We start from the raw sequence: 16,973 nt of genomic DNA on the forward strand, positions 1-16,973 counted from the left end.
CAAAGGACTTTCCTAAGTGGGCATCCTTTCTATTGGAACTGAACACTATAACAAAAATAACAAAGCGAATATCGGAAACTGAAACAGTTCTGTAAGGTACTAAACATAAATTAACTACCCACAAAACATAGATGGGAAAAAGCTACCTAAGTATAGTTCCCAATCAGAGACAACGATAGTCAGCTGTCCCTGATTGAGAACCATATCCAGCCAATGCAAAAAAAATACAAAACATAGAAAAAGGAACATAGAATGCCCACCCAAATCACACCCTGACCAAACCAAAATAGAGACATAAAAAGCTCTCTAAGGTCAGGGCGTGACAGTACCCACAACATATAGGCTTGTCCACGAGCACGATATTGAATATTTTGGCTAAGGTCTTATCAAAAATATTTTATTTACACCATCCCAGCAGCTCAAAAGACTCAGGATGGAAGTACATTTTCTTAGAAATATAACTTTGCTCTGTGCTTCTCCGAGCATGCAATTCGTAGCCTATAGCCTATGGATGAATTGATTGAGACCACACTATATAGCCTACAAGCGCACTTGATATTGCGCGTCCAGCGGAGAAGATGAGGGGCGGAAACAAATTTTAAAACACAAAAAAATATTGAATTTCATCAGTTACATGACCCTCCCCTGGACTAGATTAAACATTTCTAAAACCTCCCCCTGACTGAAATGTAAAAAACATGACCCTCCCCCATTTTCCTCCTTATCCCCGTTATGTAAATTTCGAACCATCCCTAATGAGCCGCCTTAAGTCTCTGTCATGCTCTCTTTGTTATCGAATGGACCCACGCACCCAAGTCAACATGGGAATGAGATTCCATTTAGGGCAACCAGACACCCAAACTGCCAGCTACACATAGACATTTGGATTGGCCAATTATGGGACAACTTAATTGGGATGCCCACTTAGGAAAGTCCTCGCCAATGACTGCCTTTGATATAGGAGAGATCAGGTAACACTCAAGGAATGAATCTGTCAATCATTTGTTTACCCAGTAGAATACAAAGCCTGCTGCTTGCAATTCTCTTATGACATAGTCAAACATACTGGTTGTACAACAGCCTTTTTTCTTGGACAACATATGTATGATAAGTGTACTAGAACTGACTTTGTCTGACCTCATCTGTGTTAAAATAAGAGACCTAATTATAAACACAGTGGTAAAACCAGCTCATAAAACATAAGTAGCTGTTGAAAGGCAAGAAAATGGTTTGATTATATGGCCACACAGTCTTCATGCTCTGACCTAACCCTTTTGAATGCTGTTTTACATTTGTTCAGAATACATCATATTCTGTCATCAGACACTGTATGGAACCTTCTATGGAAGTTGATATGTGATATGTAAGAGCCAGACTCTGATTTCCTTCCTCCTTGACCTTCTCCTCCTCTTTCTCCCAGAGAGAGAGAGTAGATCCATTCTAACTATATTAGTTTGTCAATTAGGATAAATGCAACACTTATTTCCTTTCCTGCCTCTTGTTATAGTGCTCTTGAGTCTTGTGTCCGGAAATTCTTTATTGTCCTGTTTGGTCACACTGAAGAAAGAGCATCTGTTCTTTTCATGGGAATTCAAAATGTTTCTAAGAAAAATATCTGAGAAGAGATCAAAGCATCTCTCTCTCGATTAGCTTTATTGGCATGACGTAACAATATACATATTGCCAAAGCTCTCTCTCTCTCTCTCAACAAAACAAATACTCTTGTATTACAATGCACTTTTTCAATTGTTTAGTAATTCATAAATCACATCTTACAGTCTAAACAAGCCAGGAAGCTGTCACTGGCCCCTTTGTGTGCGTGTTGTTCACAGCATCCCGGTAATGTTATTGGAAAACACAAAAGAGAGTTTATGGAGGAAATGACTCCTTGAGTGCTTTTTGTTAATTTGTAAGGTTATGTTCAGTGCAGTAATTGGTCTTCCTGGCAGATTTTTGCTGTGTGTGAGAGAAAGGGAGAGCATTCTTAGGTGAGTTTGTGTGTTGGGCTTTTGAGGGCGGCAGGTAGGCAAAGAGCATTGGGCCAGTAGAGGGTTGGGCGGTTAGCATTGGGCCAGTAACCAAAAGATTGCTGGTTCGAATACACCAGCTGACAAGGTGAAAATCTGTTGATGTGCCCTTTAAAAAATAAAAAAAAGATTTAACTAGGCAAGAACAAATTCTTATTACAATGACAGCCTACCCCAGCCAACACTCACCCAATTATGTGCCACCCTATGAGAATCCCAATCACAGCCAGATGTGATGCAACTTGGATTTGAACCAGGTACTGTTGTGACACCTCTTGCACTGAGATGCAATGCCTTAGACCGCTGAACCACTCAGGTACCCTTAAGCAAGGCACTTAACCATAATTTGACCCAGGGGCGCCGTACTACTATGGCTGACCCTGTAAAACAACACATTTCACTGTACCAGAATGTGACAAAAAAAAAAATGAAACATCTAAGACTGTAATACCATTCTCCTGTAATAGGCAAAGTTAACAGCTTCTGTAGAGTTATAAGACACTGCCACCCCCTGGTCATTCACATGAAGACTTGAAGTGTAACAATCTACATCTAGGCGAATTTAATGAATAAGGATTTTATCAGTCAATTATTGTTATTTCAGTAGGCCACAAAGGCCACGGCAATGGAACACAAAGGCCACGGCAATGGAACACAAAGGGCAAGGCAATGGAACACAAAGGCCACGGCAATGGAACACAAAGGCCACGGCAATGGGACAGGACACAAAGGCCACGGCAATGGGACACAAAGGCCAATGGAACACAAAGGCAATGGAACACAAAGGGCAAGGCAATGGAACACAAAGGGCAAGGCAATGAAACACAAAGGGCAAGGCAATGGAACACAAAGGTCAAGGCAATGGAACACAAAGGGCAAGGCAATGGAACACAAAGGCAAGGCAAGGCAATGGAACACAAAGGGCAAGGCAATGAAACACAAAGGGCAAGGCAATGGAACACAAAGGTCAAGGCAATGGAACACAAAGGGCAAGGCAATGGAACACAAAGGGCAAGGCAATGAAACACAAAGGTCAAGGCAATGGAACACAAAGGCCAAGGCAATGGAACACAAAGGGCAAGGCAATGGAACACAAAGGGCAAGGCAATGGAACACAAAGGGCAAGGCAATGGAACACAAAGGGCAAGGCAATGGAACACAAAGGGCAAGGCAATGGAACACAAAGGGCAAGGCAATGGAACACAAAGGGCAAGGCAATGGAACACAAGGCACCTCGATGCGACACTTTAGCCATCCATCCTTTGAGCATTTCAGCATGCAATCATTCTCTCAGTGAATGTTGCTCAATAGCATGTCTATAGGCTAACCATTCCCATAGCACCACCACTACTAAACACTACCACATTATTCTAAATATTTAATTCTTGCCAGATTGATGAATACAGCCATAGCAAAACGGCTGTCAGCTCAAGAGGTTTTAACAGTTCAGGTGTCTAGTATCCACCCAGGCTGAATATCAGCTCTGCCTTTAACACTTTCATCAACCCTCATTTGGTATTAGTGCTTGGTTGATGGTTTGAAGGGTTGTGTGTGTGTGGTGACAAAGTCTTGGTCAACAGTGAGGTAAGACCCCCTTTGTCCCTGACTCCCTGGCAATTCACATCACAGAGCCTTTATCTTTAACTACTTCAAAGGACCACCATTTTATTTGTGGTCTACCATGGGGGTGGTGGAACAGGTCAAGTGATATGTGTACATGTTGGTGTGCAAGAAAAAGTATCTGTTCATGTGTCTCTGTCCATATAGTGTTTCTGTATGTTTCACCAGTACAGTTTATACACTGAGTGTACAAAATATAAGGAACACCTGCCTGTTCTATAACAGACTGACCAGGTGAAAGCTATGATCCCTTACTGATGTCACCTCTTAAATCCACTTCAAATCAGTGTAGATGAAGGGAAGGAGACCGGTTAAAGAAGGATTTTTAAGCCTTGAGAAAATTGAGACGTGGAATGTGTATAGTGTGCCATTCAGAGGGTGAATGGGCAAGGCAAAAGATTGAAGTGCCTTTTGAAAGAGGTATTGTGGTAGATGCGAGGCACACTGGTTTGAGTGTGTCAAGAACTGCAGCGCTGCTGGGTTTTTCACACTCAACAGTTTCCTGTGTGTATGAAGAATGTTCCACCAACCAAAGGACATCCAGATAACTTGAAACAACTGTGGGACGCATTGGAGTCAACATGGACCAGCATCTCTATGGAATGTTGTTGACACCAGTAATTATGCTGCAATAGTTCATGTGTCGGTGGGCTAGGGTCAGTCTGTTGTATCTGGAGAATTTCTCCTGTCTAATCCGGTGTCCTGTGTGAATTTAAGTATGCTCCATCTAATTCTCTCTCTCTCTTCTCTCAGAGGACATGCGCCCTAGGACCATACCCATGCCTGATGACTCCTTGCTGTCCCCAGTCCACCTGGTCATGCTGCTCCTCCAGTTTCAACTGTTCTGCCTGCGGCTATGGAACCCTGACCTGTTCACCGGACGTGTTACCTTGTCCCAGACCTACTGTTTTCGACTCTCTCACTACCGTGCCTGCTGTCTGAATGATCGGCTGTGAAAAGTCAACTGACATTTACTCCTGAGGTGCTGACCTGTTGCACCCTCTACAACCACTGTGATTATTATTATTATTTGACCCGAACGTTTGAACATCTTGGCCATGTACTGTTATAATCTCCACCAGACACAGCCAGAAGAGGACTGGCCACCCCTCAGAGCCTGGTTCCTCTCTAGGTTTCTTCCTAGGTTCCTGCCTTTCTAGGGAGTTTTTCCTAGCAACCGTGTTTCTACATCTGCATTGCTTGCTGTTTGGGGTTTTAGGCTGAGTTTCTGTATAACACTTTGTGACAGGGCTTGATAAATTCATTTGATTGACTGATTGACCTTGTAGTGTGTCCATGCCCCAACAAATTAAGGGGGCAACCCAATATTAGGAAGGGGTTCCTAATGTTTTGTACACTAAATGTGTATACACTGTCATGACGTTGGCCTCTTTGGGTATAGCAAGCCCCATCCCCCTCTCCCTGCCTCCCCCTTTCCTCCTTCAACCAGGTTGCTGTGGTCAGAAAGACGTTGTAAATTCCTGAGGATAGCCTCATGTACACACAGTATAGAGAGAGTAAATTTTCATAGAGAACAAAGCAATTCCTTCCACCTCACATAATTTGGGTTATGAACAAATTTCATGTTCCGGAGAAAGTATAAAAGATCGGTAAAGAATCCAGCTACGAACTGGTTCGTTTGACACAACTTGGGGAAGCTCATGGGAGACGGTGTGGCCACATTACCATAACTCCGTTTATATAATAGCCTCTGATATGAGGTTTACATCTAATTGTTGTATAAGATGAATGAGTGAGTATGATACCGTTTGTAAAATTGTGTAATATGATTTTGGACTGTTTAATGAAGGAAAACTCCAATCCCCTTTTTGAGTTAACTAAATCAGAGGACCGCCCCAGTTAGGGTCAGACATCCTGGGACAGCCCTTTTCTGCCTTCCGAATAAAACCACCAGTCGGGTTTTCGATCAGCAGACCGAGCTTACCTCAATTACGAGATGGCTAAAGGTTGCAGACCATGTTTCTCTCAATCACGGGAGTACAAAGGTTGTAGACCATTGCTGAATCTTTTAACCATACCATGTGGTTAAACTCTTACACTATCGATACTGACAGAATAAGAACAAGTCTTTGATATGAATTACTAGTCTGCAGCTAGGAATTCGGTATCATTGAACGCGAAGAACGACAACTGCCAAAACATTCATTCTATAACAAATGAATGAATGTCACGCTGAACTATCCCCTATAACCACGACGGAGAGAGACAGACAATTCTACAAAAGAAACACAAACTTTTCACCAGGGATCAAGACGACACACTGAGCGTAAATATTTATATATATATTGATTGCAATTGTTCCGGAATGAGTGAGCGTTCATGTGTAAAGGATTAGCATTTCAATTGATAAAATTATCACTCTGTAGTGACTTCTTAGTTGACCCCAACTTCCCCTTTTGTCTAACAAGCCGCCATGCCGGTTTAGCCCACTAGGGCACATTCTCCTATCATTACATTTAACTTGTTTGTTTATGCATTTCTGTGAATTACTTAGTTAGTAATAAATAAATGATTTAAGACAATTAATGTATGGATGACTCATAGTGAAGACTGGGTTAGTGCAGATAACCAACAATTTACGACGTTTGGAATGAGACTAACGTGAGGTAAAGTAAAAAAATCATTAATTCGAAGACTAATTGATCAGATAAAATATCTGAAAAGTTCTTTTAGGAAATAATAACTTTAATCTGAATATTTTTCCTTGGTGCCCCAACTTCCAAGTAATTACGGTTACATGATTAATCAGTATAATCGCACGGTTACATGATTAATCAGTATAATCACATAATACTAATTACAGAGAATCTTTGATAAAAACTATAAGTCTTCAGTTAATGATAGTAAAGACACACACACACACACAGGGTATTCGGAAACTATTCAGACCCGTTGACTTTTTCCACATTTTTTTACGTTTCAGCCTTATTCTAAAATTCATAAAATTGTTTTATTTCACTCTTCAATCTACACACAATACCCCATAATGACGAAGCAAAAACGTATTTTTATTTATAAAAATGTAAAACAAAAATATCAGATTTCATAAGTATTCAGACACTTCACTCAGTACTTTGCTGAAGCACCTTTGACAGCAATTACAGCCTTGAGTCTTCTTAGGTATAACACTACCAGCCTGATACACCTGTATTTGGGGCGTTTCTCCTATTCTTCTCTGCAGATCCTCTCAAACTCTGTCAGGTTGGAGGGGGAGCATCGCTGCACAGCTATTTTCAGGTCTCTCCAGAGATTCTGGCTAAGCCACTCATGGATGTTCAGAGACATGTCCCAAAGCCACTCCTGCGTTGTCTTGGCTTTGTGCTTAGGGTCGGTGTCCTGTTGCAAGGTGAACTTTTGCTCCAGTCTGAGGTCCTGAACACTCTGGAACAGGTTTTCATCAAGGATCTTCTCTGTTCATCTTTCCCTTGATCCTGACTAGTCTCCCAGTCCCTGCTGCTGAACAACATCCCCACAGCATGATGCTGACACCACCATGCTTCACTGTAGGGATGGTGCCAGGTTTCCTCCAGAAGTGACGCTTGGCATTCAGGCCAAAGAGTTCAATCTTGGTTTCATCTTGTTTCTCATGGTCAGAGAGTCCTTTAGATGCCTTTTGGCAAATTCCAAGCGGTCTGTCATGTGCCTTTTACTGAGGAGTGGCTTCTGTCTGGCCACTCTACCATAAAGGCCTGATTGGTGGAGTGCTGCTGAGATGGTTGTCCTTCTGGAATGCTCTCCCATCTCCAGAGAGGAACTCTAGAGCTCTATCAGAGGGACCATCGGGTTGTTGGTCACCTACCTGACGAAGGGCCTTCTCCCCCGATTGCTCAGTTTGGCCGGGCGGCTAGCTCTAGGAAGAGTCTTGGTGGTTCCAAACTTCTTCCATTTAATAATGATGAATTCCACTGTGTTCTTGGGAACCTTCAATGCTGCAGACATGTTTTGGTATCCTTCCCCAGATCTGTGCCTCAACACAATCCTGTCTCTGAGCTCTACGAACAATTAATTTGACCTCATGTCTTGGTTTTTGCTCTGACATTTACTGTCAACTGTGGGAACTTATATAGACAGGTGTCTGCCTTTCCAAATAATTTCCATTCAATTGAATTTACCAAAGGTGGACTCCAATCAAGTTGTAGAAACATCTCAAGGATGATCAGTGGAAACCGGATGCACCTGAGCTCAATTTCGAGTGTCTTAGCAAAGGGTCTGAATACCTATGTAAATAAGGTACTTTTGTTTTTTATTGTTAAGCCCTATTTGGTAAAAGCCCAAGTCCGTATTATTGGAAGAACAGATCAAATAAGCAAAGATAAATGACAGTCCATCATTACTTTTAAGACATGAAGGTCAGTCAATACGGAAAATGTAAAGAACTTTTGAAGTTTCTTCAAGTGCAGTCTCAAAAACCAACAAACGCTATGATGAAACTGGGTCTCATGAGGACCACCACAGGAAAGGAAGACCCAGAGTTACCTCTGCTGCAGAGGATACGTTAATTTAGAGTTAACTGCACCTCAGATTGCAGCCCCAAATAAATGCTCCACAGAGTTCAAGTAACAGACACATCTCAACATCAACTGTTCAGAGGAGACTACATGAATCAGGCATTCATGGTCGAATTGCTGCAAAGAAACCACCACTAATGGACACTAATAAGAAGAAGAGACTTTCTTGGGCCATGAAACATGAGCAATGGACATTAGAACGGTGGAAATCTGTGCTTTAGTCTGATGAGTCCAAAATTGAGATTTTTGGTTCCAACCTCTGTGTCTTCGTGAGACGCAGAGTAGGTGAACGGATGATCTCCACATGTGTGGTTCCCACCGTGAAGCATGGAGGAGGAGTTGTGATGGTGTGGGGCTGCTTTGCTGGTGATACTGTCTGTGATTTATTTAGAATTCAAGGCACTGTCTAGTATGCTTCAAAGCCCTTTTGAGATCATCAAACAATGTTTGAGAGATGAGCGATTATTGTTGGACCTGAATCAATTAGCGCATGACAAGTTAAGTAGTCTTCCAGGACTGTTTCCAGGTATGGGCGTTTAGATTTGTGTTTAGTGGACATATTCCCCACGAAGTGGAGTGGTCGTTCGACGTGATGTGTCATTTCTGTTCGAGGTGAAAGCAGATCGACTTTTAGGGATTTTGAGTGGCTTGGCTTTAGCGAAGCGTTTGACCTTTTTCTTCGCAACCTTTGTATAAGAATCTATAGATAAAGCTTGTGGGCTTGTTTCTTGATCAAGCAGGCCCTGGATAGGGTCTCGAGTGAGAGCGGGAGAAATTAGAATTTTAACGTCCTTGCTATGGATGTTACTTCCTGCAGACCTGGTGTCGGGTAATTCCCCGTCTAGTTATCTTTTACCCTTCTCTCCAAAATTTCTCTCTTTAGTTCTTCACGTAGTGGAACTTCTGGAGAACATTGGTCTATGTTTTGATCGTCCTTCAACCCTTTGTTACCCTTGTGACCTGACTTTTTGTGGGTTGGGTGAAGGAACGTAGCGAACAGGTCGATGGTAGCAGTAATCATTTTGATGGCGACGTACTTTACAGTTATTTAGACCGTGGAGGTTATTGGAATCGTGGTTTCGTGGTAGAAACCATTGTTGTGAGTCATCTCTCAACTCTCCAATACCTGATAATGCACCCTCTAACTGGAGTGAGTGCTCCTGGTCAAACTTCAAAACCGAGTGGCCAGGGCTCTTAGCGTTGTCAACGTTTGATGCCTCAAAAGCTGTGCTTGCAAGCTCTCTGAGTTGTAAGATAGGCAAGTCAACATGGCTGCAGGGCCCAAGTAGGTAATGAAGGTGGGATACTTGTTCGACAGAAACATTTGTTTAAATGGTAACAGCTCTTCCATTCCTGTTTCAGTGAGTAGGCCAAAGTAACCTGAACGAAGCCTATAATAGTAAGCTTGTGGGTGTTCGTTCAAAGTATTCCGCGCCAAGCAGGCGGAGAGCATGAGCTTCCTCCTGTGGGGAAATTGGGGCCGAAAGGCCAAGAGGAGAAGCCAAGCTTTGGCTTTGTTGGTCACGAGGCACCATATTACTCAGTGCCAAATGGCCAAGAGGAGAAGACTGAGGGACACATGAGGGAGGCAAAGTCTGAAACCTATTGTCTTCACTCCTTTGAGTGCCGGGCTCTGGTTGCTTGGTTGGGTAGTCACGCTGTAGCACGTGATCGTTCTGTAATTCCACCAGATTGTACATAAGGGTGGTCTTCTGCTGTATTGCAGAGTCCACTGGACACGTGAGTGTCGCACTCGCTTCTTTCGGTCTCAAACTTATCTATCATTGTCACGACTTCCACCGAAGGTGGCTCCTCTCCCTGTTCGGGCGGTGCTCGGCGGTCGTCGTCACCGGTCTACTAGCTGCCACCGATTCCTTTTCCCTTTTCTGTTGGTTTTGTCTTGATTGTTTTCACGTGTACATTATTTGTTGTTAATTCGGGGCTATTTAAGCCTTCAGGGCCCGCCTGCTTTTGTGTGGGCTTATTTCCTTTCTGTCAGTGGATGTTTGTTTTGTTCCTATACGGATTGTTTACTGTCCCGTTTTTGTGGTCATTGTGCCTGTTGTTTTGGCTTGACCCAGCTTGGAATAAATACGTCTCATTTGGAAACTTTGCTCTCTGCGCCTGACTCCACACCCACCACTCCTAGCTATCATGACAATCATGGTTTGCAGGTAGAGGTCTTGAGAGATTCAGTGATGAGATTTCCTCCGCTTGCTTAGAAATCAATATTTCCATCTTCATCACTTGAGTTCTTGAGTTCTGCTGGTCTGTCATCCAACTTAGTCATTGTGTTCATTAACTGATCGTTTTTGGTCTGCAGCATGTTGAGTAGAACATTGTTACTTTGAGTAGTGTTCAACAAAACTGCATGCATGTTATCAAGTTGAGCGCACCTGTTTGTAGATAACTCGTCAGATTTATCTAGTTTGGCGTGGACATCATCATATTTAGTTTTGGCTAAATTGAGTTGTTCCTGCAGCATACGATTTTGTTCCTGTAGAAGATGATTTTGTTGAAGAGTTTGTGTTTGTTCATCGTCATAAGTTTTTGCAATTACATTTAATTGTTCAGCTTTCAAATGCAGTTCCATAGCTAGCAGAATTTTTCCCTTTTCTGCATTTGTCTTTGGTTTCCTGGTTCTCTCCACCTGTTCCTTTCTGTCTACCGTTACCTGCTCGTGCTTCAGCTGTGCACTGCGGTATTGGACCAATGCCAATCTCGGATGGTAAGACATCAGGGCTAGACTGGAGAGAACCTTTACGAGGCCTGCACCCTATGGTTGATTTTGGAGAGCGTTGCTGCCTTCTTTTATTCCACTAATGGCATAATTAAGGTTGGTATTGCTGCTGAGGTCAGAGATCAATCCATTTATGGGTGGAGGTTCACTAATTAGCGGGAGAGTGGGAACTACCCCCTCTGATAGCTTGCACATTATTAGAACATTTGAAAGGAAAAATGTTTTTCCTAATTTTCCAAAGTTTGGTTTTGGAATGTGTTGGAAGCTGCAAAGACGATTTTAATCTATTTATAAACATTAAATGAATCCTCAATACTGTACCAGTAATGTGGGAGTTGGACATGAATGAATTTGCAAAAGCAAATGATAATGATTAATCATAACTGGATAGGCTATCTGGGAATTAAACTTTACTTAACCTGGGAAGTTGGTTCATCTAGGTTACTATAGCAAAGTTTAAAATGTCTCATTTAACTGGAAGAACCTAGAAAGATATGTTCGACAATTTAACTTATTCATTTGAATGAGACGATGATATCCAAGCAATTGGGATTGTTTGGATTATCATACAAGTAGTTTAAATGTTAGAGTACATTCACCACTAGGTTCACTTCTCCCTAAGGCCGAAGCCACATGGGATTCCAGCTAGAAGCGGGACTTCCGTCATTACTGGGGTTTACTGAATGTGCTTTGCAAAAGTAGATTTTACTGATTTGATATATTTTAATGATAAATCAAACCTGTATAGGCTGTTTGGGAATTCAACTTTAAATGAACCTGAACCTTGTTGATCTAGGTTAATGTGAAAAGTTTAAATTGTCACAATGTATAAAACCAAATCAATTTGGATATTATTTAAAAGATCCACTTGAAAGGTAAATCTGGCAATTTCATTTGTTAGTTCAATTGAATGAGACATCGATATCCAATCAATTGATTGGCTGGATATCCTAAATAAACCTTGTTGAACGTGATCCACATTTGTGTGGCACCTAATTCTTTTTTTTCAGGAAATGTACTGGCGATTCTTCACCACGAGGGGGTCACTGATAGCAGAAAGCTGAAATCAAATGGAAGTGCAAAGGGCAGGACATCCGTTGCACAAGGCGGAGGAATTTCAACGTAACACAGGAAAAAGAAAATGCAGTTTTCCCATTGTTAGCTGTAGCATCTAGTGCTAAGCTAGTCCTACTTTGTACAGATATCTCCCTTCCAAGCACAAAATAGGGTCCCCTTCACCATGGAAAGGAGGGTTTTACCAGTGACGTCTCACATTAACCCATTCGGCATACTTTGCTAGCATTATGTTGACCGGAGCGACACGGTACATAAATACAGATACTCCTGTGGCCTACGCACACTGGCTTAGCGTGGTAGGCACACAGAACTTTGGCTCGGTCACCGAAGAGATCTCTTTCATTTCTAAAATTACTGGCTCTATGCCCTTGCTCTAGAAATGCATATTGACCGACAGAAATAGTACCGTTTGGCCTAACGGACTAAATCTGGAATTTACAACTCATTGCTCTGAAGCTAACAACACATTACTGGAAGCTTGCTCAAATGGAAACACACACAACCAATATCTATATACAATGCAGTCTGTTTTGTTTGTACAATACTGTTATTCCAAACGTCACAAATGGTTGGTTATCTGCACGAACCCAGCCTTTACTATGAATCATCCATACACCAATTGTCTTAATAATTTATTTACTAACTAAATCAATAATCACAGAAATGCATGAACAAACAACAGTAGATATTGTTACAAGGAAATGATATGGGAGGTTCCCTAGTGGGCTAAGCCGATATGACAGCTTGGTGAACAAAGGGAAGTGGATGTGGACTGAGAAGGGCGGGAAAGACGAAAGGAGTCACTACACAGTTGATAATTATATTAATTGAAATGCTAATCCTTTGCACATGAACGCTCACTCATTCGGGAATAATTGCAATCAATATATATTTATGCCCAGTGTGTTGTCGTGATCTTTGTTGGAATCGTCAGTCCTTCTGTTGGAGAGTCAATTCATCATAGTCTCTCTCTCTGCTTCCCTGAAGATCAAATTATTTTGTGGTTAGAATGGATACTTCAGAGGACCATTCCGAAATGTTCTCATAAAATAAATGTTTCGGCGGTTGTCGGTCTTCGCATGCCAGGTTGACATCATTTCTAGCCGTAGACTAGTGATTCGTATCTAAGATTTGCTCTTATTCTGTAGGGATCGATAGTCTGAGTTTAACCATTTCCAGCCGTGTAACCAATGCTCCACGTGGTATGGTTAGGAATTCAACAACCATTACAACCTTAGCTTATACTGAGGTTTTTGTGGTGCAAACTCAACCTGTGCCCCTTCGGTGTCCATCGAGGAACGTGTGGTCTAAAGAGGATTTCCTCAGGAGGGGCTTTTATTCGTAAAGATCATGTCTGTGCTCACGGGGGCAGGCCCATGACTCAGTTAAACTTTAAAGGGAATACAATTCTCTTAAGGGTTTAACATCACCTTACATCACCTTACATAATTTCACAAATAGTTTCATCTTTACTCATTCATTTTATACAAGAATTAGATGCAAAGCCCATAATTTAGAAATGTACATATTCAGAGATATAGTTTGTGTGTGTTTCCTGTTCTCTCTGAGGTCACAAAATGAAACCCACTCGTCATACCCATCCCTTAAGTGTCCACGAACAAATCCCACCTTCTCACAAGTTAACCTTTTGTATCAAATTTATATTTGGGGGATTTAGGAGTTCGCCATGTGAAATCCTTTGTTCTCTCTAAGTGTCTCTCTTTCTGTATGGCCAGAGGGAGAGAGTCTCTGCCCGGAATTTACGACCTGAGATAACAGAACCTGGGTGTAGGAGAGAGAGAGAGGTGGATGCCACGATCTATACCCAGAAAGGGCCACGTCATGACAGCACACTTAACCAGCATGGCTACCACAGCATTCTGCAGCGATACCCCATCCCATCTGGTTTGCACTTCGTGGGACTATCATTTGTTTTTCAACAAGACAATGATACAACACACCTCCAGGGTGTGTAAGGGCTTTTTGACCAAGAAGGAGAGTGATGGAGTGCTGCATCAGATGATCTGGCCTCCACAATAACCTGAACTCTACCCAAATGAGATGGTTTGGGATGAGTTGGACTGCAGAGTGAAGGAAAAGCAGCCAACAAGTGCTCAGAACATGTGGGAACTCCTTCAAGACTGTTGGAAAAGCATTCCAGTTGAAGCTGGTTGAGAGAATTCCAAGAGTGTGCAAAGCTGTCATCAAGGCAAAGGGTGGCTACTTTGAAGAACCTCAAATATATTTAGATTTAACACTTTTTTGGTTACTACATGACTCCATATGTGTTATTTCATACTTTTGATGTCTTCTCTATTATTCTACAATGTAGAAAATAGTAAAAATAAAGAAAAACCAAACTTTTGACTGGTACTGTATATATACACACTACCGTTCAAAAGTTTGGGGACACTTAGAAATGTCCTTGTTTTTTAAAGAAAAGCAAATGTTTTGTCCATTAAAATAACATCAAATTGATCAGAAATACAGTGTAGACATTGTTAATTTTGTAAATTACTATTGTAGCTGGAAACGACTGATTTTTAATGGAATATCTACATAGGCGTACAGAGGCCCATTATCAGCAACCATATCTCCTGTGTTCCAATGGCACGTTGTGTTAGCCTTTTAAAATTATTAACTTGGATTAGCTAATTGATCATTAGAAACAGCTGACAACTGTTCTGATTAAATAAGAAATAAAACTGGCCTTGAGACTAGTTGAGCATCTGGAGCATCAGCATTTGTGGGTTCGATTACAGGCTCAAAATGGCCAGAAACATGTAACTTTCTTCTAAAACTCATCAGTCTATTCTTGTTCTGAGAAATGAAGGCTATTGCATGCGAGAAATTGACAAGAAACTGAAGATTTCGTACAACGCGCTGTACTCCCTTCACAGAACAGCGCAAACTGGCCCTAACCAGAATAGAAAGAGGAGTGTGAGGCCCTGGTGCACAACTGAGCAAGAGGACAAGTACATTAGAGTGTCTAGTTTGAGAACAGACGCCTCACAAGTCCTCAACTGGCAGCTTCATTAAATAGTACCCGCAAAACACCAGTCTCAACATCAACAGTGAAGAGGCGACTCCAGGATGCTGGCCTGTTGTTTTAAATGGACCAACAAAAAAAGCTTTTCTTTCAAAAACAAGGACATTTCTAAGTGACCCCAAACTTTTGAATGGTAGTATATATATATGCTTGCGTGAACAAAAAGCTGGTTCACGTTTTTTTGCATGCATGAGTAGCCCTGTATGTTACATTCATGTTTGAATGTGTTTTTTTGTTTGTGCAAGTAATTGTGTTTTGGTATAAGTAATTGTGTTTTGGTATAAGTAATTGTGTTTTGGTATAAGTAATTGTGTTTTGGTATAAGTAATTGTGTTTTGGTATAAGTAATTGTGTTTTGGTATAAGTAATTGTGTTTTGGTATAAGTAATTGCAAGATTGTATTTATGAACGCAGTTGATATTTGTGTGTGCGTATTTATGGCTGGTTATTATTGTCTGTGGGGGCAGTGGGGTTAGCACGCTGGCCGTAGCTATTTCTGACTGGGAATGTGAAGTCTATTTTCAAGGTTGTCATGGAAACCATTGTATTTGCAGTGGCAGTGATTGGTGCTGCCAGGCGAGCAAGAATCTGCTATTTCTGTCATGAGTCAACACCTGACACACACACGCGCATGTACAAATGTGCACACTCATGTGCATGTACACGCATGCACGCATGCACACATGCACAGACACACACAATCACACACACACACTTTATCTTCCTCACACACCTTTCTAGAACAGCCTTATTTTTTAAATCTCTCTCTCCATCTTCTCTTCCAATAGTATTAGAAATGGCCATAAAGCCTGTGTCACTACTGTGAAACCGTATCTCTGCAGCATAGTGCTGTTGGTGTGGTGAGAGGACACAGTGTCTGTATCTGTGCTCTGGTCCAGCCTGGCTTGTTTTGTGTTTAGAGTGATGACATGATGAAAGTCGTTCAACAGGAAGAGAGACGGGTGCAACCATCATCAGATGATTAGATCACATAATTATGTTAGCATCGGGTTATGATGACAATGCAGAACATTATGATGCATTTCCATTCTGTTGTCATCAGAGGATACAAGGCTGAGCATTATCTGGCCTTTCAAGTATTCCCATATGAAATGTAAAAGTAATATCAATTGATTTCAATATGATCCGACCTTTGCTAGCAATAGACTGGTGTCATCAGTGCCATGATTGTACCAGCCAGAGAACAAATTCAAATTTAGGGGAGTTGAAAACTGGGGTGCGAATTATATAAATGCTAATGTGCATGAATGACCATCTGCATCCTTTAAACGCAAATGAAAAGCACTTAAAACCCAGCAGCAGCTGTAGACATAGCATTGAGAAATATTGCCTGGCAGGGTCTCCATTTCATTGTCTCCCATAGACAGTGGAGTGGAGATGATCTGGCAGTGCAATGAGAGGGAGTGTTTATGAAAACGTCCATCAGCCACTGTCTTCCTCATTTCAGCGAAGATCACCGTGGCAACTTGAGACTAATGCTGCTGTGTTATCCCAGTATGATGGTCTGGGTGGAATGGGTGCTGATGCCTTAACTGAGGACCTGAGCTAATTAATGCCTCTTTGTCTCAGTTGAAACCAGCATGTGAGAGGAATCAGAGATTGTTATTGGTAGATGGAGTACAACATTTAACTTATTTATTTCCTTTCTGGCTTCTGACTTGTTTATTGATTGGTTTAACAAATAAATGTATATGTTATTGTGTGCTGGTCTCCTGTTAACCTTGCTCTCTCCATTAGGAAAGTTATTTGTGATGGCTCATCTCTACTTCCATTAGCTTGTAAGAAAGCGTAGATTTGCTCAAATGTGAAGAAATGCTGGATGACAGACAAGGCGAAGACAACTGTAATTTGAGGATTTAACAGACAGAAACCTGTGCACAAGTGAGAGTGGTGTTATACTCAGAAGAGTT

The sequence above is a fragment of the Oncorhynchus tshawytscha genome, linkage group LG02, assembly GCF_018296145.1.
Source record: "Oncorhynchus tshawytscha isolate Ot180627B linkage group LG02, Otsh_v2.0, whole genome shotgun sequence".
Lineage (NCBI taxonomy): Eukaryota > Metazoa > Chordata > Actinopteri > Salmoniformes > Salmonidae > Oncorhynchus > Oncorhynchus tshawytscha.